The sequence below is a fragment of the Lathamus discolor genome, chromosome Z (assembly GCF_037157495.1).
Source record: "Lathamus discolor isolate bLatDis1 chromosome Z, bLatDis1.hap1, whole genome shotgun sequence".
Classification (NCBI taxonomy): Eukaryota; Metazoa; Chordata; class Aves; order Psittaciformes; family Psittacidae; genus Lathamus; species Lathamus discolor.
In genome coordinates this window covers 19,838,731-19,864,457 of record NC_088909.1, presented here as the reverse complement: position 1 = coordinate 19,864,457, position 25,727 = coordinate 19,838,731, and the positions used below count along the sequence as shown (strand labels likewise).

The 25,727-nt window shown below is 35.1% G+C and overlaps 1 long non-coding RNA gene across 1 annotated transcript; it reads left to right on the top strand.

The window, feature by feature from the left end:
- Window positions 1–1,315: 1,315 nt before the first annotated feature.
- Window positions 1,316–22,990, top strand: LOC136005696 (uncharacterized). Its single transcript, XR_010608840.1, has 3 exons — window positions 1,316–1,478; window positions 21,144–21,219; window positions 22,704–22,990. It is a non-coding gene; the product is annotated as an uncharacterized LOC136005696 (long non-coding RNA).
- Window positions 22,991–25,727: the final 2,737 nt, after the last annotated feature.

Here is a 25,727-nt window from a genome sequence, read left to right as displayed (position 1 = left end):
AGGTGATCCTGAGCAGCAAGCTATAGATTGACCCTGCTGGAGCAGGAGGGTCAAACAAGATGATCTCCAGAGGTCTCTTCCAACCTCAGCCATTCACTAATTCTATGAGCAAAAAATTTCTCTCTGCAGTCTCCATTAGGATTGTTGCAGGTAATATTGCATGCTCAGTTAAGCTGATAGACTGTTAGCTCCAGTCCATCAGTCATCCTTGTTTCATTATTAGGTAACTTCTGCATGTTGTCTGTCCTAGTGGCAACATGTCTCACTGAGCTTTATGAAGCACACAGGGAAGAAATTTGGGATAGGAACTCTACAAACGTGCCTAATGCAGGAATACTGTAATTCTGTGCTGTAATTAAGTTCTTTGTGAATACTGATAGTAAAAGTTTTATTGTAAAAAAAAAAAATTTATTTTTTTTTCAGTTACAGGTGTACTTGAGGCTGAAATTCTACATCTCTTCAGGCATGTTCCATGCTGCAGGAAGAAACCAAAAGCCTATGTCAGGATAATCACTCCGAGGCTGCGTATTTAGTTAACTCTATGTAAGGGAAAGATTCTCTCACCTACTTTCCCTGAAATTAATGAGCTGCAACCCCATATAAGTAGTTAAAAAGTGAGAAATGTTTTCTAGTGCATTGTTTTCCAAGTGATTTGTCTTTGAGTTTATTCAGCATGGTATGATTTTATAGTTCACAAAAAAAAAAAAAAAAACAACAAACCCCAACCCTGTAATTGCATAGATTACTGGTCTTGAAATGTTACAGGTGGTTTTTACGTGTTTCAGTTTTGCTCCTTTTTGGAGGAAGGGCACTTTTCCTGCTGTTCTTATACTGATAGGTGCAAATCGTATGTGCGTGCCTGGTTACTGGTGCAGATACAGTTGTAGTGAAGCACAAGATACTGATCTCACTACTTGATATTTGCAATGTAAAAAGAATGGCATTTTTAATGTACTGTTGCTGTCCAAGCTCTTACTTGTACTGTTGTGCTTTGATCACTGTGTGTTATCTGTTCCTGCTTAGTTTTCATGTCTTTTTGCCACACAGTGATTAAGCTCAGCTTCTAAAACAGTATAGTGTGATATGCTGTAGAATTAATAAAGAAGGTGAAGTATTTAATATTTATCCATAGACAAGTATTATGGGAGTCAAGTTGACTGCTGAAATATGCCTAAATTACTCTTTTCCTATTATGGTCTATTTATTTTAGCTATGCATGTCCAAAACAAACACTTATTAAAAAAACAAACAAACAAACAAACAAAAGATCACCAGCCAATGCACTTCATTGATCATACCTTGTTTCTGTTCCAGGTGACAGCTCAGTGCCTGGCCTGAGCAAATGAGCCAGGCTGTGGGCAAATGTGCCAGGGCCTGAAGAACAGGAATCATAGTAATGGCCTTTCTAACTGTGTGCAGCAAGCCACATGTGCAGAGAACACTGTTGGTTTTCTTTCCACTGGGTTTTTTCCAAATGGGTAAGAATTAGAACCTTGTTTTTCCTCTCACATAGTTTTAGATGTACTTGCCTGGGAGCAAGTTAGTACTAAATATGGTTTATAGGGCTGCAGCAGAAACTTTCCAGTCTCTCCCACCACCCCACCCCACCCCCCCAAAAAAAAGAAAAGAAAATGGTTCAGAAAATATAGGGCTCTCATATTTTCCTGAGATTTACTAGGAAGTTATATGTATATGTGGACTGTGAAGCAGTCTTATATTTCCCCAAAAGACTGTGCTTATCATGATGCTAATATCTTGTTAAAATTACAATTGTAATTTCTGTATTTCTGAACAAATGTAAATGCTTATTGTAGTAAATCAAATACATTTCAGAATGTACATGTATAACAAACATGGAATTTTTTGACATATGGTGACCTGTTTGGTGCTGTTGTGTGTGCACAGCTGATGTGACCTAAATACAAAATTAAGTAGGGTACATATGTACATATATATAAATAACAGAGTGAGGAATCCCAGAGGAATTGGGAAAACATTAGTAGTCAGAGAGATGCAAGGATATGCTATGTACATCCTCATGACTAAGAATCTGTATGTTACAGTTCTTTCTGAGGAGAAATGATTAATGAAAGAACTGTACAGGAGTTATGTGACTCAGTGACTATGTATTATCTGTCCAGAAACAGCTAATGTCATAATTGGTATTCAGAAATTATACCACCATCAACATTTTTTTCTGTTATAATTTGCTGTGTTCACAGATGGGACCTCTAAACAGGCATTTTCAAATGTAATTCTAGTCACATTTCAGTTTTCATAGTACTTTGCATAAATGTCTATTACTGATGATACACTGATGATACTGCTCTAATTCATTACAGCATTTTTGTCAGTTCTAGATTGGGCAAACTGACAAGAAAAGCCAGTTGCTTTTCATATAATATTATTAGTTTCTGGGACATTTTTTGAACCAGATCGTACAGTCATATATTAGAGGGAAATGTGATCCCCTGTACGCTTTATGTACGTGGTGTTAAGCCAGGAAGGCTAAGTATAGATAATAGTGCTTTATTTAACCTGTAAACCTATTGATGTGAAGCAGTTTAATTTTAAGAAAAACAACTGTCTGCTTGGCTTGTCTACATTAAGCATTACAGTAATCCTTGTAAAGAATAAGCTCATTAATATTTAAACTACACATTAGCTGCATCTCTTACAAGGAGATAATATTCCCCATAACTTCCATAGTTAATAACCAAATTAACATGAACTGAGAATAACTGATTGGGAGCAGATCTTTCATGGCTCAAGACAAATCTTACTAAAAGTATAACAATACTTTTAATATAAGCAGCAGTTATGATATTTATTATTAAATATACACTACAAAAGAGCACTCCACTCATGTTGCTCAGTGCAGCAAATTGTAGAACATATCTGAAGTAAAAGTAAGTTAGTACAATGCCAATACCTGTATAATACCCATTCACATGTGATTTCCTGTTCTTCAAATAATCCTGAAAAGAACCATTTTAGAGAATTAACAGGAAGTTATTAAGAAAACAACATTCTGTCATCCTGTCAGAGAGCAGATTACAGTAGATTTTGGTTTGCTGTTGTTTCACGTGATACTTAGAACTTCTGGGGGCAAAATGTCAGTGTCTTAGGTGAGACTTAGTGTTCAAGTGTCCTCTGTTAGAAAAGTTATACATAGTTATACATAGTTAAAGCTCTTTTAGGCTGGATTTGTTCTGACAAATACTTAGTGGATCAATCTGAATTTATGGTATACCTGTTAATCCAAAGTTGTACAGACTGTCAGAGAATCATATGATGGTTTAGATTGGAAGGGACTGCTGGAGATCATCTTGTGCAAACCCCTGTTCAGACAGGGTTATCTAGATCATATCCAGAAGACTCCTACTTATCTCCATGAGTGAACACTGCACAACTTTACTGGGCAACTGTTCTAGTATTCTGTCACCTTCTCAGGAAAAAAAAAATAGAATCATAGAATCATAGAATAGTTAGCGTTGGAAAGGACCTCAAGATCATCTAGTTCCAACCCCCCTGCCATAGGCAGGGACAATTGTGTTCTACTTTTTTGCACCCTTTTGCTAAAAAATAATATATTTTGATCTGGCCGAAATATTTCATGTTCCAAACTGAGTCTGTTGCCCCTTGTCCTCCAAGAAAAGTCTGGCTGCTTTTTCTTCATTCCTTCCCTGAGTAGTTGAAGTGTCCCCTTAGCTTTTTCTCTTCTCAATGCTGGATAAATTATGTACTCCCAGCTTCTCCTTCTATGTCATGTTCTTCAGTCCCTTGATCATCCTGGTAGTCCCCATTGAGCTTCCTGCAGCCTGTCATGTCTTTCAATACAGAGGAGCCAAAAATAGGACTCCAGCAATGGTCTCAAAAGTGACTATCAAAGTGAAGTAATCACTTCCCCCAACCTGCTTTTGTATAGCACACAATCGTCATTCTTCCCTGCAAGAACACACTGCTGATTCATGTTCAGCTTACTGTCCTCTCTTTACTGCAAAGCATCTTCTAGTGCAATCATTCCACACTCTCTACCATTGTACTTGCATTTGTTAAACTTCATGAGGTCCTTGGAAGCCCATTTCCTCAGCCTGATGAGGTATGTCTGAATAGTGGCCATTACCTCCAGCCTATCAGGCGTTCCCCCTGGTTATATATTGTCCAAATTACATTCTGTCTTACTTATCCAGATCACTAATAAAGACCTTAAACAGTATTGGCCCTAGTATTTGTTTAAAGAACTTCACTTGTAGCTGACTGCTAGTTGGACTTAGTACTGATGATCACAACCTTTTCAGCCAAATGGTGAAGCCAGTTTTCTGCTTTTCTGCTTTCCTCATAGTTTACTAGTCCATATCTTGCCATTTTGTCTCTAAGGCTTTAATGGGAGATTATGCCAAAGGCCCTAATCAAGGCTTTGCATTTATTAATACCTGTTGATCTGTTTATAATATCAAGGTTAAAATATGCAGTTGTACAGAGACCTATGCTAATTGTAAACTGTATGATATCTAGCTGTACTTTCTATGTATTCTATGGATGTAATTCTATATTTCTATGATTCTATGGATAGGATGTCAGCTGAACCTTTTCTTAATACAATGCAAATTTTGTAAGCTGCCAGGTAGAAACCAATTTTTCTGCAATGACCTGACCCAATAAGCTGAAGAAGCACTCTGTGCTGTGCCTTATTTATTTGTATTTCGTATGAAAATATAATTCCTGCAGGGAATTGTATTTCAGCCACAGAATGAAGGCCGGGGAACAGCTCTTCTTTCTGCCTGAATATTCCCCTTTGTATCGCTGATGGTCAGGAAAGCTCACAGTGATAGAACAGGAGACAGCAGCTTTGTGCTTAAATGACAATAGTCTTTGTCTGTGTTAACAGTGCCTGGCACCGTTAACTACCTGTCCCTAGAATGAAATAAAAACAATGCTGCATGCATTAGAATGATAAAATCCATTCTGTTTCTATAGTAACAGGAGTGTCAATTTATATGATGACCTTAAGAAAGTAGAATGTGACAATTTCTTTTTTATTTTTTGAAATTTTATGAGGAGTGGCAATTTGCTGAGAAAATTGTTCAAGATGATGCACATAATTGAAAATAATAAAGACAATGTATCCTTTAGCAGTAACAGAAAGATGCACAACATACACTCAAGTGGAAATCTTGATTTTGACTTTTAAGTATTCTGTTATGTAGAAACATACACAATTCACTGCTGGTTGAAGAAGGTTCTTCTTTTTCTGTTTATTGTAGATAATCTTTGGAGGGATCTTTACAAAAAATCATGAGTAAGAAAGTGAGGGCTTTAGTATGTCAAGATTTTTAAACTGTTTTACCATCTGGTCTGACTGTAAGTATCATATGAAAAAACAGGTTTACATTCCCAGCTTTTGTCTTCAGAAGTATGTTGAGGTATCAAAACTCTATAAGAGAATACTTTATGGTTTATTATGTTGCTGTATTTTTAAGCTTCTCCAAGCTAGCATTACTCTAGTTAGTTTGTTTATTAGTAGAAGGAAAGCTGTGGTGAAATGTTGAACAATCCTTGCTAAGATTTGGAGGATGTATCTTTATTAATACTAGTGAAGTAAAATACTCTAGTGTGGACCTTTCAACAGAGTACAGCTCATGAGCTCTTTAGACTGATTTCCACATTCTGTTTGAATATTGCTTTGTTTCAGAATTGCCTCCCCTTACGAAAGGTATATCAAGTTTAACTGTGCAGTCATTTAGTAGCAGGCATAATGCTTGAAGCCTTTAATAATTTACAGCTTCCTGTCTCCTTACCTACTTGTCTTGCCCAAAACTTCTTTCCTTATTTTATGCAGAGTGCTTCCGTGAGCAACTCTGGAGCTAGGATGATCTATGCTATGAGTAAAGGATTATGGAATATCTCTTCAAGCTACCTAAAGCTTCAGGAGCATGACAGTAATCCACATCTTTTGGTTTTTCCTTGTGCATAACAGAGATGATCAGATAGGGAAAGAACTTAACTCTAACTTTGTGCTAAAATATCCTGTCCAATCACTTCATATTCTTTCTTCAGATGTAGTAATTAATCATTACCCTGAATTTATAGGATTTATTTTAATGAAATTTAATGATTATCGTTAATTGCAGTTCTAGAGGTCTCTATAACCATGTGTTTTAGAGAAGGTTTAACCTCCATCCTATTTTTTAAATTCATTTCACTGCTGTAGAGCATAAAATGTGACATCATGCTGTATCTTAACAAGCCTTTCTAAGCCCAGGCTTAGAGTACTGATTCAGCTGCATTTTTTAAGTGTATGGATGTTTAAATTTGTTTATGTTATGCATCATAAACTTAGAAATAGGTCTCTTCTGTACCTGCAGTTATAGTAAAAAACACATTCTTCTTTAAAAACTGCAAATAATTTAATTTTAAGCAAGCATTCTTTTCAAAATGTGAAATATTCAAGTAATATTATCTCAACTTCTAAGGGGATTCAACTGATCTTATCAGAAAAGTTAAGTGTAAAAATGCTGAATATTTTTACCATCTAGATTTACATATTAAATATATAGTCCGTTATATGAAAATAAATCTTGTTGTTCATGAGCCAGATCATACACCACATGTGAATTAGGAAATTATGTTATTGTTGTCAGAGCAAGAAAGGCAACTACTTAAATAGAACAGGAAGAATGAAGAAGACTGCTTTTGTTCATATAAAAAGAGCAACACTTTAAATCCACCCAACACAGTTCCTTGTTTGAAGCACAAATAGAATAAAGAACTCTGTTTAAGGGAGATAATGGCACTTTAATTTCTAACTTGGTCAGATCAAGTGTGGTCTGCAAAATGGAGAAGTCTTGTTAACTGTACATTCTTCGTTCTGATTTTGATGAATCTGACATTTGTATGTTCTGTATTCCTGTGACAGTTCATGTGTAGATGGAAATATCACGGAAGATTAGCAAGATAATTTGTGTGGAATGGAGAAAAAAATAATGTATGTTGCTTACGCTGTTTTTGGAATTCCAGTGATAAGATTATTTTTGCATATTTACATAGTTGTTTCATTTATTTTAGGTTGTTTGTTTATAGAAAATGTATAGAAATGTTCATTTGTACTTTCGGGGGGGGGGTGGGGGGTGTAATTACAAAAGCTGGTATATGCTACTCAAACCATGTTGTATTTACCAGTTACTTTGGTGTTTAACTTCCTGAGCTGACTGCCTAAAAAAAACATTTTGGGGCAAAAGGATAATTTTGTGAATGAAGAGCTAAGGTTACAATTAGCATGCAAGGGCTATATGAATCTTCCAAATTCCAATTAAATTTAGAACTTGGAAAATCAAAGTCCAGTTATAATAAGATCTTCAGAAGAAGTATATATGAAATTAAATAGTTAAGCTGTGAACACTTGTGAATACACATTGCTTTTTAAGCCAGATGTTTCCTGCCATAAAAAGCTGAAGGATCATGATGGTGGTGTTCCCACACAGCTATACATCAACAAAATATTATTGTAGAGAGGTTTATTACTTTACGTTTACATTACTTCATGAACATTGTATTGTAATAAGCAGTAAAAGGAAGATCTACAGTAAGGATAGGTAATCACTCTGTTTTATCAAGGCAAAACTAATAGCAAGATGTCTGATTTTAGTTAGCGCTTTAGTTAGCATGTACCAGATTGACTTGGTATGTTAGTGACAGTTTTCTATTTGCTGACCGTCTTCTTGTTCATTCAGTTTTTAGTCTGTAAAATCATTCTGTCTTAATCCCTACATCATCACAGCTATAATACCATCATTAATAAATATTTTAGGTTTCTTCCCCACATTGCTGGGTATGCAAATACATGTTGTTTACTCACTGATGCTTCAAAAACAAATACCAGTGAAAAAATTATACTACACTTCTCTTCATGAGAACACCTCAGAGGAGACTTCTAGGATTAAAAAAATCATAGAGAGGATCAGGAAAGAAGATCCTCTTCAAACCAGGTGTCTGTTTGGAAATTAAAAAAAAAAAACCAAACCCAAAAGTGAATGAATTGCAGCTCATCTTATTCTGCTGGGTATGATCATCTAGGATTAACATACACAATATTTCCAGTTCATTCTTGTTTGCCTGAAAAATTCTGTTCAAGATCCTGACTGTTAACATATGCTTTGAATTCCTATTAGTATCCCTGTTTAACCTCTGCTGCTACAAAGGTTCATAAATAGATCTGCTTTTTGGCATGGACCTACGAAGAGGGAGAGCCTATAATGATAGCCTTCAGTGATGAACAAGTACAGAGAAAATTCAGTAAATAAAATGCAAGACTGTGGTTCCAGTTTCCAAAATTGTAGGAGGGACAGGCTATATCCACAACAGCTGTGCCAGCTTCTGAAAAGTACATGGAAGAACAGAAATTTACAGTCTCCTTTCAGTACCAGTAGCCACTGGATTGCTTGGCTTTCAATGTGTCTGGAAGTTTCCAGTCTGTGGTTTTAAACATATGAATTTCAAATGAAGTCTAAGGTGGCTTTGATCTGGTAGGATTTTATTAAAATATTTCTAAATATTTCTGATACATTTGTCTTCTATTTATAAGGATTATATTATGCAGACCTATAAAAGAGGAAAATATTTTTAGATTTAAGTAATAAGAATGCCAAATGCTAGTCTAATTAATAATCTGATTTTTACCCTTGCTCAATCATTTCTTCAACATCCTTTCAAATATTAATTTGATATAAAAACAAAATGTCACACTACTTGCATATGCATATGAATGCAAGTCATGTCTACATGACATATGGTGTTCAGTTAAGCCTGGCATAGTCGACATATGTCTAAGTAAATCTCTTTTTGGTATTAGATATGTAAATTTATTCATTTGCGTTTTGCTGTGGATAAAGTGGCATTGGGCATTTTTGGCCCTTACAGAGATTTAAACTTTACAAGAGAGTTATTTGAAAATTTTTGCTATGCAGAATAAAGACCCTGGATCTCCAGTCTTGCTAATAAATTCAACTTGTAATAAACTGGTGGTCAATCTGACTTACTCTGCTGATCTTCACTGGTCTTTTAGTTTTGTAGGTTCTGGTCCGTAAATTCGTGGCATCTAAAGAACAGCAGACTTTACAGTGTCTCCCTCTTCTCCTGTCATTGCATGCTGTTCTGTACTGGGGGAGTTCACTGACATTCTTTTGAAAAAAGATAACAGTAATCTGCTCATTCTAGTGTTAATGCTTTACCTTTGATTTTGAGTTTGTTTGTAGCCGTATTCAATGTGTGAACATCTGCAGTATCCACCACAGCGCCTCATGTAGTTCTTTTAATCCCTCATTCTTGATTATGATAAGCAACACTGGGACCCAGAACTGAACTGCTAACTTGTCATACTGAAAAAAGTCTGGATAACAAAGCTTTCCAAAAATTCAACTCCCTTCTCTAATGTTGCCATAGCAATATCATTCTGCAAATTCCTATGCGAAAGTTTTTAACTTGAATAACTTAATTAGGGAAAGAGTACTTAAAAGTTCTAGATATATGTGCTCTAATTTCCTAGACATCCATAATAATGAATTTATTTTAGGAAAAGGAATGAGAACAAATACTTCTTTAGTGGGGGAGTATAATGTGTTTTAAATATGTAGTCTGCAATGTATGCAAAAAATGGAGAACACCTTTTGTGAAGTTAAATTGAAATACATGGGAAGTATTTGGTAATTTCGTAACTACATGAACTGCACTCTTGAGTGATAGCAGGCTTAGCTTTATTTCCTCAGAAGAGTAAGATAAATTCAGATAGGGTAGAGAAGATCTGTTCAAATTAAAATTGCATTGTTTAGCATAGGATTAGTAAGAAGTTTAAACTAATACCATGAGTTTGAGATGTTTTCATCTAGGTAAAATCTTTGGGACCTCAGCATCTCTAGAATGCGATATAGCAAAAGCCTTTTCAGGTATTCATTTTGGGAAGCTTCAGGTTGTACTTCAAGTGGTTTTATTCTTTGGTAAGTCCTATCTTTCGGGGGTTAATTTGTTTGCAGTATATATAGTGTTTTATAACTGAGTAGGGGGAAGATTGTTTTCCTCTAAAAGGTAAAGAATTCATACAATTTATCAAAATACTTATTATTCATCTGATGGTCATGCATATACCTTCTGAAAATATATTCACCTAAGATCTGCTTTTTGGCTCCACTGCATTTTACAGTGAAGGTTCATTTGAGTTTGTTGTGCAAAGAATGGGTGATGCATAAGAAGGAGTTTTGGGTATGAGGCTTATTAATTGAACAATATTCTATCTACTACTGTGAACAGATTTCTAATCCAAGCATGCACATTTTTATTTTCCTCCTTAACCACACTTTTATTTCCTCCTTAACCAGTGTTGTGCCATGGTCAATATTCCAGCTGTTGCTTTTTGCTGAGTTATATACTTGGCATGTTAAAAAGAAATACTCTCTTTACAATGAAAGACAGAAATCAGTATTGTCAGGATAAATCCACCTGCTCTTTAACTACCTAGTGCTTATTAAGGATGCAAAGCTAATGAGTGCACCTAACTGGCATGCCACAAATCTCTACTTTTACACTGGCAAATCTGTAGGGCTTTAGTTGCTGCAAGCAAGATAGTACTGCAGTACATCCATTGCAATATGGTTGTAGTAAAAGCCTAGATGACAACTTGCTCAAAATGATTCTAGGTTCTAGGGTTTTTTTACAAATATGTATTAAAGGAAAATGTTTTTCAGATAGCTATTCTCCATACTGCATCAAGGATCAGATTTTACAAGAGCTTAATGCATATTAAAACCTGAAATTAAACAGTGATATTTAAAAAATATATAAACTGATTGGAGCTTGCTGGTTGATTATTTTAGCTACTTACTTTTCTATCCTAAGTGGGAACTGCTGACTTCTTTAAAAATCTCTGTGTATAATAGTATACTTTGATTGCTAACAGAAGGCTGAAAATCTTAGCTTGAAATGGTAAAATACAAAACACACAGTTCCAGTGAATTTTGAAAGAGTGGCTTTCTAATCTGGTTGTCAGGTTTCATGTTCTTTGTTCTTCTCGCTATTTAAAGTTTGCACATATGGTTGTGCTACTGTATGATACTACAGTGACCCTAGAATAGTTACTAGTAGTTATCCTCAAAGCTTGCTTGTCCTTGTAGTGCAGGAGTGTATCATTAGTCTAGGGCTATGTTATTATCTCTGACTCTTTTTGCATCTTTAGATTTTCTGCTTTTAACACAATCACTAACTAGAATAACACAAGTAAAATGAAGTCGTCCTACACCAACTGGTAATTATCACCATATGTAGCCAAATGTATCTGGATGCTGACTAAGATTAGAGATATATCTCCCTAGTGCTTATTATTTGATTTGTCCAATCCTAGGATATAATGCTGCAATTAAAACATAATTTGTACATGAAATTTGTTAAAAGCACTGAAACACTGTGACAACACAACAGTGGACATGGCTCTTTCGTTAATAATGTGTTAGCATCTGTTACTTGTAAAGAAGCTGACCAGTTTTACAGCTTCCATTTTGCTCCTTAGGTTACAGGGGAGCAATGGCATACACTAAACTGTCTGAATAAAGAGTGTAATTCTGTTGGAAACTGAATCCCATTGATGTGTAGTACAGCCCAGCATCTTTCTTTGAAAATAGTGGGGCTCAAGAGATTATGCTGGTTACACCCACAGCAGTGTGACTTGAGAGAGGTCATCTTTAGACAACATGATCCCAGTTTTGTCATTTCAGACTCCTAACACATTTTACTTAAGGATTGCTTTATTTTAAAGACAGAGGAAACTCACTTTCTTCTACCAAAAGGACAACATAAATTCGCATGTGTGTATTGGGAAGGGGGAAAAAAAGCCTGTATATTTGGTTTACCACAAAGTTATTTGCAATGCAAAACTGCCTGTAATTTCAACATACAACTACAAGCCTGATTACTGTGTTTGAAGGAAAGCTATTTTTGACAATTTGACCTCCTTGAGTGACACGGCTTGAGCCATGCTATCTTTGTGGAGCCCACATCTTTGTAAGATGATGTAACCAAAATAGCTATGGTTAGTATGTTGGTTGCTTAACTGTACTTAGAGCACCATGGGCTTTTCTTACGTTAGTGGAGAAAATAATGTTGCACAGCTAGAGTCTTATTCTAGGCTGGGTATCTACCCAGAAAGAAGAAAAATCATGTTAAGAAAATCAGTAAGTCTCTAATCGTTTAACCACAGTTATTTTTGCATAACGAGGGAACTAGATGTTGAAGTACTCTTTCATCTTGTTTTTAAAATGTAAAATGTTGAATTGAAGTGTTCAACAGTGAGATATTTTTATCCCAAGGTTGTCTGGCTTTACCAGTTTAAGAGATTAAGCAGCAGATTAGACTATTTTAAGAAAAACAGCTGATATGGCAGTAATGAGATGAATTTGGAGTTCGTACAGAGTTGAGATTGAATAAAAGATAGGGAAGCATATCAAGGTATTTGAAGGCAGCCATGGCAACTGTGTAACTTCTCCATCTTGCAATTAGCTTGCTGTTTAAAATATTTTAGGTTTTGGTCTCAGTTTAGATGAAATTGAGTTGTAAAATTATTTCTTTTCCAGAAAAAAAAATATTTTGTCTTATGTCCTAACTCATATTTTCTTGCCTTTACATGAAGGCATCCTTTATATGAAGGAAAGGAATAATCATTCTTTACCACTGACTGAATTATTTCCCTGCAAGATCTTGATTTATCTCCCATTTTGAAAGGAGAGTCTCTCTTTTTTTATTCTTAGGTGTAGAGTTCAAAATAAGTCTGTGCCTATTCTTATTCAATTATTGTTTTATATTTTATTACAGGATTCATACCTCAGAAATCAGTGTATCTTAAAAATATTCTGCCTGCTAGGTTCCTACTCAAATGCCTTCAAGGCATATGAAATACAAGTCTAATTTGAAGTTTTTGTGCAAACTTTCATCACAAACACATACCTAGCTGAATCATAGATATTTATTTACAGATCTAAAAATACACTTAGTAACTGCCTTGTGAATAAAATTTACTGGTTGCCTAGAAAGCTCCAAACCTTGAGCAGTAAAGCTTTCACCAAGGTTACTGTTAAAAATTGTGCTTGCAGTGTCCAGCCGTGACATGGGGTGTACAGCTGCACAAATTAGTTTGCATTTTTTGGAGTAGAATCTTGGCTCTTTAATGGAGAAAGAAGGTAAAAGAGAGAAAAGGCCAATAAGTTATGCAATTGACATTACTTTATAACTGCACAGAAGGACTTACTGTATGTTTATTATGGTCCATGTCTGGTGCATTTAAGTGATATGTCTGATCATAACATTCACTTATGCAGACAAATATTTAAATATCTGAATTTTGTCCCTCACTGCAGATTGAGGAGTACAGTCTGCAGAAGTATGAACTCTGTGAGGGACAAAATGCATGTAAAATGTCTCAGCGTTCAAGGTAGATGTTAGTGGGTTCCATGACTGTCTGTGATTGGTCCATGGTTGCTGAGCTTCCAAAGGATATCGCTCTCGTGTTTGTTGGGCCAGTGTTACAGTTCTATATAATGCTAGTTCAGGAGTACCCTTGTGTCTCTTCCTTATCTGCGTTGTTCAATCATAGTAGTTGTGTCTGGAGAACAAGACAAGCTTGAAAATGATAAAGGACTACTCATGCAAAAGTAAAACCAATTATTAACATATCCTTAAACCAGAATTTCTTCCTTATAGTCTTTTTTTTGCCATAATAATGAAATCTAACTGTGCTACCAAGGACAGTGGGGAAGCTGGAAAATGAAAGCTGCATCAGAGGGTGAAGGTTTAGTTTTATTTTTGTGTAATTTCTTCCTTCGACAACTGGATATCTCACACAAAAATATATAGGAGTTCTACCAGCAGTTGTATTTAAAAGAAAATAAAGTCTTTTAGAATCATAAAATAAAGACCAGGACATGTTGTAAATAGCTCCAGTGTAATAATATCTCTCTTAGATAAGAAACAACATCTTTAGAAATAGCTTTCTGTATTTCTGTTATTTGATTGAAGCATGAGTTGAAAATAATGCTTGCTTAGCTTCCGAGCTATGTGGTTTATTTTTTTAGTAAGTGATCTGACATTCCTCATGAAAAAAATGTGGCCTGGAGAACTGCAGCTCCACTTTATAGCCTTACTAATATTTTTTGTGAAAAATCACTGTGTTGCTATCACTTACGAGTTCCAAATCTGGTAATTCCTTTTGATGCTATAAATGGTGAATTAAAATATTTTTTTATACAGGGATACCTCAATAGTGAAACTAAATCAAGGTGGTATTATTTTGCAAACAGTTGTGAAAGAAAAGCATGACTTAATACTTATGACTCTCCTCTGGATATTGCACTATATTTTAGCATCAACTAATGTTGTAGGTTAATTCAGTAATAATTTAAAGAGAAACTACTATGAATACTATATGAAATCTATTCTTCAACGGCCCTTTTCAGAAGCTAACCTTGTATATTTAATGCTGTTGCAGCACCTCTGTGTCCTTCAGCCACCCATGAAAAACAGAAATGAAGCATATCTTACAAAAATAAGAGAAGGAGCTGATACGAAAGTGTTGATTTATTGATTTGAGGAGCTTTTTAAATGACTCGTGTGGTGTAGTGCAAGCAGTGTTCGCCTATACTTCCTAACAAGTTTCAGGTGCAATATGCCATCTAGTGTTAAAATTCCCCAAAGGAGCAGAACACTGCAAAATCCTGATTCTAGCTTCCTCAACAGTTCACCTTGGGAGCTCGTGTATTTCCTGAAATCCTAGGTTTTCAGGAATATACTGTGTGTAAACAATAGATTGAAGAAACAGTATTTACTCTGTTTTTACTGATTTTATTTTACTGTTTACTATCTAGTATTCTGTTCAGTAACCTTTGCTGCCTGCAGGTACGTGTCTGTTGAAAAACTCTTCCCATCTATAGCCTTGCAGTTTGATGTTTATGCCTGAGATAATGTTGATACCTGCAGTGGCCTTTGTGAAAGTCCCTGCTTTATGTTATATTTACAAAGAAGTTATATTACAAATGGAAACAGTTTTCTAAGGGCTTCTAAATGCTTCTAGCTGGGTATAGAAAAAATTGAATAACCCTAGAGATTTTTTTGTAAGGAATACTCACAGAATAGATTTTTTAATGTAATGTAATATCCTTGTAATAAGCTGAATATGACAACATTGACTTACTCTGCTTCTATCATACAAACAGAGGTTGGGTTCCATGCATTCAAGTAAAATGTTGCGTAAAAGGGGGGTTTTATAAGGAAAAGAAGGGTTCTGTATCTGGGGAGTTGAAGAGGGGATATAAAAACGTTTGAAAACCTAAAGCTAACAGTGCCACAGTGGGCAATTTTCTTTCCTTTCCTTAGTTGAAATGTTCAAAACTCATGAGCAAATGGTGCAGATGGGTTAATTTTCTCTCAATAAAGGAACAAAAGCTGGGGCGGGGCATGGTTCTGTCTCTGATTTGAGATTTAAGCAAAAATAAAATAAAAAAAAAATTCTGAAGTCCTAATTCAGTAAAGGTTTTAAACATGTTTATTTGCTTTGCTGAATCAGAGCCATAAAGTGTCTTTTTCTCTTGATGCTATGCTATGTATCCTCAAAGTGCTAAATCAATAGAGCACTGTAAGTTTATTTTAAATGTACAGCTTTTGTCACCAGTCCACATAATAGATTCAACTAAAAAATTGTGATTTAGAGAACACCCATTTCAAATTATGTAAGAATTTCAGATTTTACAAACAAGGATAATGTGTTGAAGAGACTGAATGTTGATATTGTCAAGAGAGATGGATTGAAATAGAGCCCCATAGTGATGTTCTTCAGTAGCCTTAGGATTCTGACTGAAACCGGAAAAGAACTCACTTAGCATCCACCTTAAAATCATTCTTGCTTTGAAGTGAACTGACCCTTCCTTCTAAAAGCCAACATTTTTGTCTAAGAGCAGTGCCAGTGTGTAAGCAATTGTAAGCTAGAACTTTCAGGTTGAAAACTTCTGAACTCATATGAGCTTCTGAAATAATACTGCTAAAATGCATGAAACTACTCAAAAAACATTATTTTAAGAAAATGTAATAGGGCCTTGATGTTTTAAAAGTACCATCTTTTTGCTTAGTAAGCCTTATCTTCAAAACAATAACAGGAAATTAATTTCAACAGTTCTCAAGAAATCTGAATTTATTACAGGAATGGACATTGATAGGTAGTTGGGTATGTCAGGCTGTTGTTAGCATCTTAGAACAGACTTCAGAGCTATTTTGGTGTTCAAGTCCTTTTACAAAGTTGATTTAATTACTACCTGGTACTTTTTTTCCCGTCCTCACACAGTAACTCATATAAGGATATGTCTTTTCTTTACTTTTTTGTCAGAACAAGAAGGAGCAATGAACTCACTATATCCAAGCTCTTTGTGCTTCCAATATTTATTTTCTGTGTTGTGTCAATTTTCTAAATTAGCCTCATTTTTTAACAGTTTCAGGCGGAGCAGTGTAGAAGCAACTTGTTTTATGGTCTGGCAGGCAGCTAAGCTGAAACAGGAACTATTTAAAACACTTGTCAGACAAATATAACTTTCTCTTGATTCTAGTTGAAGAGAAATGCTTTTGTAGTGAGTAATCTTACTATGATGGCAAACGTTAGAACCACTGTGTTTACGATTAGCAGCAGTTGAAGTAATAGGGTATAAATGGAAAAGATTAAATGGTATCTCTCAGAAAAATGCAATACCTTATTTTATTTGAAAATTAATGTCAATTGAAATACTGTGGAAAACTGCAGATCTTGGTTTTTTTAATTAATTGTTTGCATTAAATGTAAACAGAATAATTCAGAAATATTTTCTGTTTGCGTATAAACCAATTATAACATTATTCTTGTTGCATGTTAAATTTTTGTAAAAACTTGAGCTGTGAGTACTCTGTGTTTCTGTAAACTGTGCTATACCCCTAGTAGATCTTTGTCCACAGCAGGATGTGAATCAGTGGGCATCAGTTTTCATCAATCCAGCTTGGGCCTTTCATAATTATAGGCGAAAGGCAGCCCTGACCAACCTCACTGGAAGTCATAAACTTAACTTTACCAAAAAAAAAGAATACGACTCTTCCCTTAAGAGGAAGGTAGTGTTCCACTTGCGCAGCACACCAGCACAGATAGATAGGCACTGAGAACTGAGTGCCTGTAAGGTTTAGGAAGGTGAATTTCACTATCACATAAAAAGCTATGATTTGCTTCTTAAAGCAAAGCCAGAAAGTGATTAATACAATTCACTATCACTCAACCAGATGGATGGTATACACCTGTTCAGTGGATATTCATATATACATGCCATTCATACTCATAGTTTTTAAATACTAAGTATGCACATAAATTTACAGTTATCTGACTAAAATTCTGATTCGTGGAGTTTTAAAAATGTTACCTTACAAAATTATTTTTTATGGGAATTATAATTAGAGTATGAAAGAGCAAATTGTTCCATTCATTAGGAAAATCTGTCTGCAGAATTCTAATTTCACAACACTGGTAGTGATGGTGTAAGTATTGTGTGTAGCAGAAGGAGCTCAGCTTGCCTATTCAGATCCCAGATGGAACTTGAGCTGCTGGAAGTTTAAAAATTCTATACTTGACTTACAAATTCCTGCAAATGTTGATGCAGAGAAAAAAATCATTAAAAACAAGAAGAAATCAGAAAACTGGAAAAGTAGAACTGATGTGAATATATTACCTTCCACTTCAGATAACATTTTCTTGATGCTTCCAATGTCTGGCTAACAGTTTGAAATGGCAGATAGAGTACTATATGGCTTCTATACCTAAAGACGGAATGCTATTCGTGCAGGTTCTGAGTTTATAGAGTTCTTCAATGCGTAGTAAGTCTTATTAAGACATGAAATACCATTTTTGTGTTAAGAACTATAAAAATCTTTAATAAAATTTTCATTAGCGTAGAAAAAGAAGGAATTAACAAAACAGGTTTCATCTGTAGTAGTCTTTTTTTGCTGCTACACTGACACTGTCCTTGGCTATTCTTAACCTGGCTTCTTGTGTACCTTTTGGTTTCAAAGCCTTCAAGGGTGTAAGCTTTTGAAACACTGTACTAGGATGTAAAGTTTATATTGCATCAGTTTACAGAAAACATCCTATCTGCTACTATGCACAGTAGGAAAAAGATGCAAAAAAATGGGTGTGTTGAGGGATTTTGAAAGAACAAATAATTCTCTGAGTTCACTTGACGTGCACATTAAACTGACAAACTAGCTTACAAGTCTTATAAATGTTTCCCAACCAAACTTGAATTAGGTTATCATCTTTGAATGAGTAGCTTTATTTTATCTGCAGATCACCTAAAATTATTTTGGTATAATTTTATGTGCTACCTTCATTATTGACAAAGTACTGACCAAGGTGATGTGGTCTCCTGGGCAGTAACCATCCTCTGTCAGCCATGCAGAATCTGAACCAGGAAGAGCAGAATCAACTCTTAAGGGCGCATTTTGCTTGAGGATTCCCAAAGGCCTCTTTTCTTAAGAGAAGTGACTTCATTCTCATATAGTGCCTTTTGAGGAAATGGAAGGAATACGCATTCAGCTTTGTTGAATTTTGAAATGAAAATACCACTCCAAGTATTGTTATGGTGGCTCTGTATGTAGGTAGGTCTCCCTGCCAGAGGAAGTGTGTATAGTGCCCTGAGGGTAACACTATAAGAGAAGGTAAAATGCAAAATACATTGAAGAGTATTATGAAAAGTCCTGAAAAGATTTTACACAGTAAGGGAGAAATATCCAATGGACAGGAAGAATAAATAGTCAAATGAGCATTATGGATACGTTTAGGGGGAAACAAAACAAAAGGGAAGGATGTCATAACAAGATATGAAATTACAAGTGAAAGCTAAAGAATATAAAGGTGAGGGGAAAGAGTGCTTGTGCACCTAGAAGGAAGCAGTAAGGAAGCAGTGCTTTGCAGATTTTTCTTCTTTTTTTTTTTTTTTTTCTTTTTCCATTTAAGTGTCATTATAGTTTAGGGAATGCTTTGGCATGTTTGCTGTCCACCCTGACGTAACATGTACAAAACCCATCCAGAACTTTGCTGCCTGTCATGTGTGATTTCCTACTTCCTACTTTTCTTGAGAATATGTTCCCATGGCAACATACTATTGCATTATAGCCTAGGTATGTGAGTATAGCAAATTAAATTCACATCTGTATGTATGCAGATACCTTTTTTTGTCTGAATAAACACACACATATGATGCAGGTATTCAGATGGCATACTGTATGTATCTTTTACAGCCCAGGATGCTTGGTTAGGAAATAAAGGTACTTCATGAAGAGATGCATTTAGATAATACCACAGACCCCAGAGCTGGAAGGCCTAAAACTATAGATTAATTTCATAATTAGCTGTATATTTTGGAAGGTTTAAAAACATATTTTTGGAAGGGAGGAATATTCTATGCAAGTCAGTTATGTATTGCAAACCTGAAATTGTCTGTTTTCAAGATTGACATTTAACTTGTGTGTGTGTTACATCTTGAGTTACAAATGTGATAACCCAGTTTCAGCTTTGTATGGTTCTGCATATTGGATTCCTTTAAAAGAGGACTCCAGTGTTCTGTAATCACACCTTGTAAACATTGATATTGTGCTTTTTTCTGAATAATCAGGGTTCCCTCTAGGGAAGGTATAGAAACCATCGTCATTTAACTTAGTTGAGAGAGTTAACTTGGATATTTTAAAAGGTAATTACAGTGACTGGGTTGTGGAGCTTGAATCCTAATGAGAGGTTTTCTTGTTACTGAGAATGCAAAGTATGTTTAACAGTTCCTGGTCCAAACACTGGCATGCAAAACCAGCAAGTGAGAAAGTAATGAAGTAAAACCACACTAAGCTTAGAAGGAAGAATAAATTTTATACCAGCTTTCTTTCTTCATGTGTTAGTGGGAAATACAATGGTAGCATGCAGTAGTAGGAAAGAAGATGCTGCAGTCATCTTATACTTGAATACACTTGAGCACACTGCAGCTGAAGTTCCACATCCTTTTCCAGCTCTTCCAAAAAGCTACCAAGTGTTTTGATGTAAGTATAGCAGCTGACCAGGAGCTATGTCTCAGTTCTATCAGGCAGTTGCTTTTCCAGCAGCTGCAGCAAAAGGAGTGCTTTATTTTCTCACAGGTGAATTCAGTGGAGTAATAAACTCATCATTAATGTGCCTTTATGTGATCTTACATAACAGCTTTGGACAATTTACATGTTCCATACTTCATACAGTATTTTGAAGTCTATTGTGTGTTATATTTGTAGAAGAATATGATAATATTACAAAATCACAGTATGTATGTGTGTATTTATTAGGGCTTAAGCCTTTCTGCATCCAATCAGTGCTGAGTGTTGTGACTGATAGCAGTCATGCTAATATACATTTATCAGATTAAGAGGCTTCCTGGCTGGTAATCCTCTAACTCTTTTTCCCCATTGTCAGTGTCATTTAAGGAATTGCACTGTCATAAAAAAAACACTATCAGTGATAGGAAATAATTGTCCTTTGCTTTAGAAGATGTGCTAACATTGTTTTGATATGTACAAGGCAACAGTAATAGGTTGGGTTTATATATCTGATGAAGAGTAGACAACTTCTGTGTCCTTTCGTAGTGGTATGAGTGGTTATAATGCTTTTTCTTTTTTTGTAACTAAACATTGTAACAGACTCTTAAAAGAACTGGAACCTTTATTGATAGAGACTTGTAAAAACCAAATTAGGTAAATAGCTGCTACAGGTAGTTGGAGTGTATGTGATGGAGCTTCATAGCCAGTGGAATATAGATGAGCATTTCCTGTCGCTTTCCTGGTTCTCCATTATTCTAACATGTTTCCTGAAACACACTTTAAGATTGTATCCAAACACTACGTTTTAGTGCCATCCACAACAGCTGCTGATGTAATATTACTCTGTAATGAAGTGCTTTTCTTTGAAGGGATGGAGATGATAACATTTTAATGAATTTCCTTTTTCTGGAAAGAATTATTACTTGATCCAAGAGATACATGTGGTGGAGGAAGTTTTTTTTAACTGTGTATATATATATATATTTTATTTTTTTTGTTAGCCATTGACAGAGAAAGAGGAAACACATCAGAAAAAAGAATAAAGGAAAAGGAACTGGTGTCGAAAACCTGTTCAAGGTAATTTATCAACATTTCTGAAAAATATGTAATTGTAAACTATGGTATGAGACTCCCTTAACAGCTCATTTCCAAGTTTAAGGAATACAGAAATCCAACACATTTTTTTAGAATTTTAAAAACTTAGATTAAAAAGCGTGGCTAGTTTGAATTCTTCTTCTGTCTAGTGCTTTATTTAAAAGAAAAAAGGGATGGCTGGCAAACCTTACTGAAGTGTGATATAGGAAGCAGTGGGTGTGGGAATTACTCTGATTTTACTAGAATCTTTTTTGATACAGCATTGCCCTGAGCTACCAATACTTAGGGTACTCTTGTAAACCACCTGATATGAATAAATATTGGCAATTTTTTATTTTAAGTTCAAACGCATCATGAGTTTTATAATACTAATTAAAATACATATAAAGCAAATTATGCTACTTAATATAAAGTTAAAAGAACCTACCAGACACTGAGTTTATTACATAAATTATTAGAAGTAAATTACCCAGTCCATTTAATAATTTGCTCTACGAATACAGAATAAAGTATATATAAGTTGATTATATTAATTCTTCAACAGATAGTTGTAAGTCTGATGCAACATTTCTATAGAAATCTCTTTACTTGCCCTGCACTAGTGGAGTCCATCCAATTGTGATAGAAAAAAGTAAACCCAAAAAGCCTGTATAATGCAGTATTGAGTATAACTTGTGGTTATACTTCAGCATTTTCCAATCCTTAGTTTCTAGGGACATTAACATTTCAATCTGCATATATTTTTGAATGTATCAACACTTGATTGATTTAAAATATAGCACAGTTCTAAACCACAACCCAGCACAGTGAAAATAAGGTTGGTAGTTTGTATGATGAACTCCCAGAACCAGGTTAAGTACAGAGCATCAACTGAGAGATTTCTTGTATTGCTTTTCTTTTCTCTTAATCAGGTAATGATGAAAATATAAATGGTAGCATATGTAACAATAATAATGTAGTAATAACTGATCCAAAGCTTCAAAATGGTCTTTCTCATTCCAACTTTTTATGTAAACTTGCACAGATCGCTTAACTCTTCCTTTAATCCAGCTGTGTGTGATGACAACACTCCTTGAGTGCTGTATGACTGACTATAGGTCAAAACTGAACAAAGTGTTATGTCTGATCAAAGCAGGGGAGAGTATCTCTGTTGACGCCAAAGGGAACAGAATGACATTCAGTGCTTGCGTACTATTATATAAATGCTAAATAGACATACAAGTCTCACTATTTTCATTTATAATTTCCTACATGAAAAAAAACTGTGGCCTGCTTCATTACTTCTGTGTCTAGCTGCATTAAATACTCAGAACTCTGGCTTAGTAAAGAGCAAGTTGCATAGATTCAGATCAGGTAAGTTATATTGAGATGTAAACTCGTATAATAATCTTTCTAAAAGAAATCACATGAAAATCCTACTGAATTTTAGAGATGCATATTTAAGCATTAACAGATTGTTCTTGCAGGGAGATGCCTCGTCAAATCAGCCCTGCTCTGACAAGCATGTGTTGCTATGGCAATGGAGACTATTGAATGTTAACTCTTTGCTTCAGCTCTGTGACAAATATGAAGTCTAAGATGCATGATACACATTTTCATTTTTTAAAACGTGTCTGCTGTACTTTTTCCTTAAAAATTTGATAGCTATGAACCATTTTTTTCCTTCTAATATTTTCGGTTGTTGGAAATTCACTTTGGCAAGCTTCAAACTTGCCTATGGTGTGTTTACAAATAAAGCTGCTGAAAAAATAAACACACAGGTTGTGGGTTTATTGTCAAACTCTTAAATACTGAAAGCTGATATACTATTTCATGAACAGTTTAATACAATTCTTTTTAAGACTGATGTTCAAAGGCAACAGAGTTGGTTTTACAGTGATGATGCTCTCCATTAAAATGAAAAAAAAAACCCCACCCATGCATGTAAGGTCTGTTAACTGTCTATAAGAAAGCCTATATACAATGAACTGTCTATTTCAAGTTAACTTATTTGTCTTTCATCCTTTGCATGTCATAAATAATTCTCTGCTAAATGACAAAATATGACTTTGGGGTTTGTAGAGAAAAAAATTAAAATTACCATCATATAAATGATGGTAATTTTTTCACCTGCCTGTGTTGCTGGATATGTCAAAAGGCAGGCAGTTTAGACACTAGTCCTAAAGAACATCTGTTCCCTGAAAATTGATGCTCTTTGAGTGATTGAAGGTATTCTTTCTTGAAGACTGTCCTTTCAGAATAAATTGGTTTTTATCTTAAAATGAAGGGAAAGATTTGATCATCAGTTAGTCTTAGGAATTCTGTGATAAATTCTAGAGCAAATTAGAACATAAGTAAGAATTTTATAACTTTGTTTTCTATTCTGCAGCAAAAGCAGTAACCTTGTAAGCTTGATGATCATGTTTGCTGTAATAGAAAAAATATATAGCTCTACTGTTTTAGTTTCCAACTGCAGAAGGTAAGAGTAGCACTTAGATACAGAAAACACTTTGTAAAGCGGAGTAGCAAACATCAATCTTTGTAAATGCATTCTTGTCTGTATATCCAACCTGTCTTAATCAATGCATTAGCTATGCCAGATCATCTTCTAGCTGGCAGTTAGAGGAAAATGAGGAAAAATTAGCCAGTCTGAAAAGGAAAATCTTAGTTTCCATGGAGCTACTCCAGTCTTTATGGACATATTTCTAGGTTAGAACTGTACTGTAGGTAGAAAAAGCTCCACAGAAATAAATGAGCAGCAGAAAGGATGTGTAAAAACATTTTAAAGAAGAGAGAAATTAAACAATAAAGGATATTTAGCAGTAGGCACTTCACAGGTAAATAATTCTACAAGAATCAAGGTATTGTCAGATCACCTTGTCAGATAGATAAATATTTCTGTCACCTTAACCTCTCTGGATTTTATTTGTGAAGAGTCAAGGACGTTGCATGTTATCAGCAACATAGAAACAAAACAACAGGAATTCCTCAGACATTCTTTTCTATTTTGTGGTTTTGTGTTTAGCTGATGCTGTATTCTGCCCCATTATTTCTGAGCTAGCCATCAGCGGTAGGGTAAGAAGGTTTCTACCACCTCATGGGCTCATGTACCTGGCTCTAACAATTCTGAGTGCAAGAACAGGAATAGAAGAGCATCACTTCGTTTCCTTCTTGGGCCAAGTACCTCAGTGAGTGGTTTTCCTGGTTAAGACACCACCTTCCCCCCCAAAATCCCAGCTAATCAAAAATACTGTTGAACTCAGCAGCAACACAGTTAAGGGACAGCTTGATTTAAAGAGAAAACAAACAAAAAAACCCACCCCCTTCCACCCAAACAACAAAACAAACAAACAAACCTCAAACTTTGCTCTAGCAGAGAATCAACATTTTTATAGTGGAATATAAAAAGCAGCAATATTCTCATTTACCTGATGTCAATTCTCAGTGGTCAATGATCTTTCTCAAAAGGCAATTGTGTCTGACTATAAATTCAAACCAATTGACTGCTTCAGCCAGCACACACGGCACCCAGCTGTATTTGAACTGAGTCTCCCCTGTACATCTAATTGTGAACAATATCATCAAGAGCTCATTAAAGGGGTAATTACTACTTTTGGAAACTTCTATAATGAAAACCTGGCATTCTAGAACTGCAGTTTAAAGACAAAAGCCTATTTTAAAGCATCATCTAATAAATCTCTGGAATAAATGCAGTACTTTCAGGCAGAAGTTTTACAGATTGCTAGAAATAGAGCATGTCTTTTAATTTGTTTCTGAATTCTTTCTTCTCCACTTTGCCTGTTATTTCAGTACAAGTCAAACTCACAGAGCCGCATTAGCAGTAAAGCTTAATAAGACTTTAAAAGCAGTAAGCTTAGGTCCAAATTTTGTGTTAAAGGAGAAAAGATTAAACACACAAATTTGGAGTAAATTGTGACTGCTTAAAAATACAGTCATTGGTCAAGGGTACAAATACAATCTGTCCAAACAGCTAGCTTTGATGCTGATGTGTCTAGCATCAGGTAGACACAGAGCTACCTTCGCTTTAATAGCTGTACAGTGTTAGGATTCAAACACTGCTATTTTGCTAGGATAGCTTTTTAACCAATTAGCAATTCCTTTGCCAACTCTTGGGCAGTTCTAGCACCTGAATGAGCTAAGAAAAGTTTCTTTTCTTCCCTCATCCACTGAAAGCTTATATTACAATATGTACTATATATGTGATATATAAATTATGTTATAAATTAGTATGAACAGCAATTAGTTTGGACAAGTAGGCAAACGTGGCTGTAATAATGCTGCTTGTATGAAGCAACCTTTTTTCATACATTAGTGGAGATAATAATTTGTTACTGCTTTTCTAAGAAAAATAGCTCTACACTGTGATTTATGTGCCCTCATACATAGGAAAATCTCACTGACAAGATCTAAAGTATTGTTATGACCTCAAGACTCACCTTCGCTATAGTGCTCTTGTCACCCTCTTTGTCACAACTAGAGATTTCCCAACT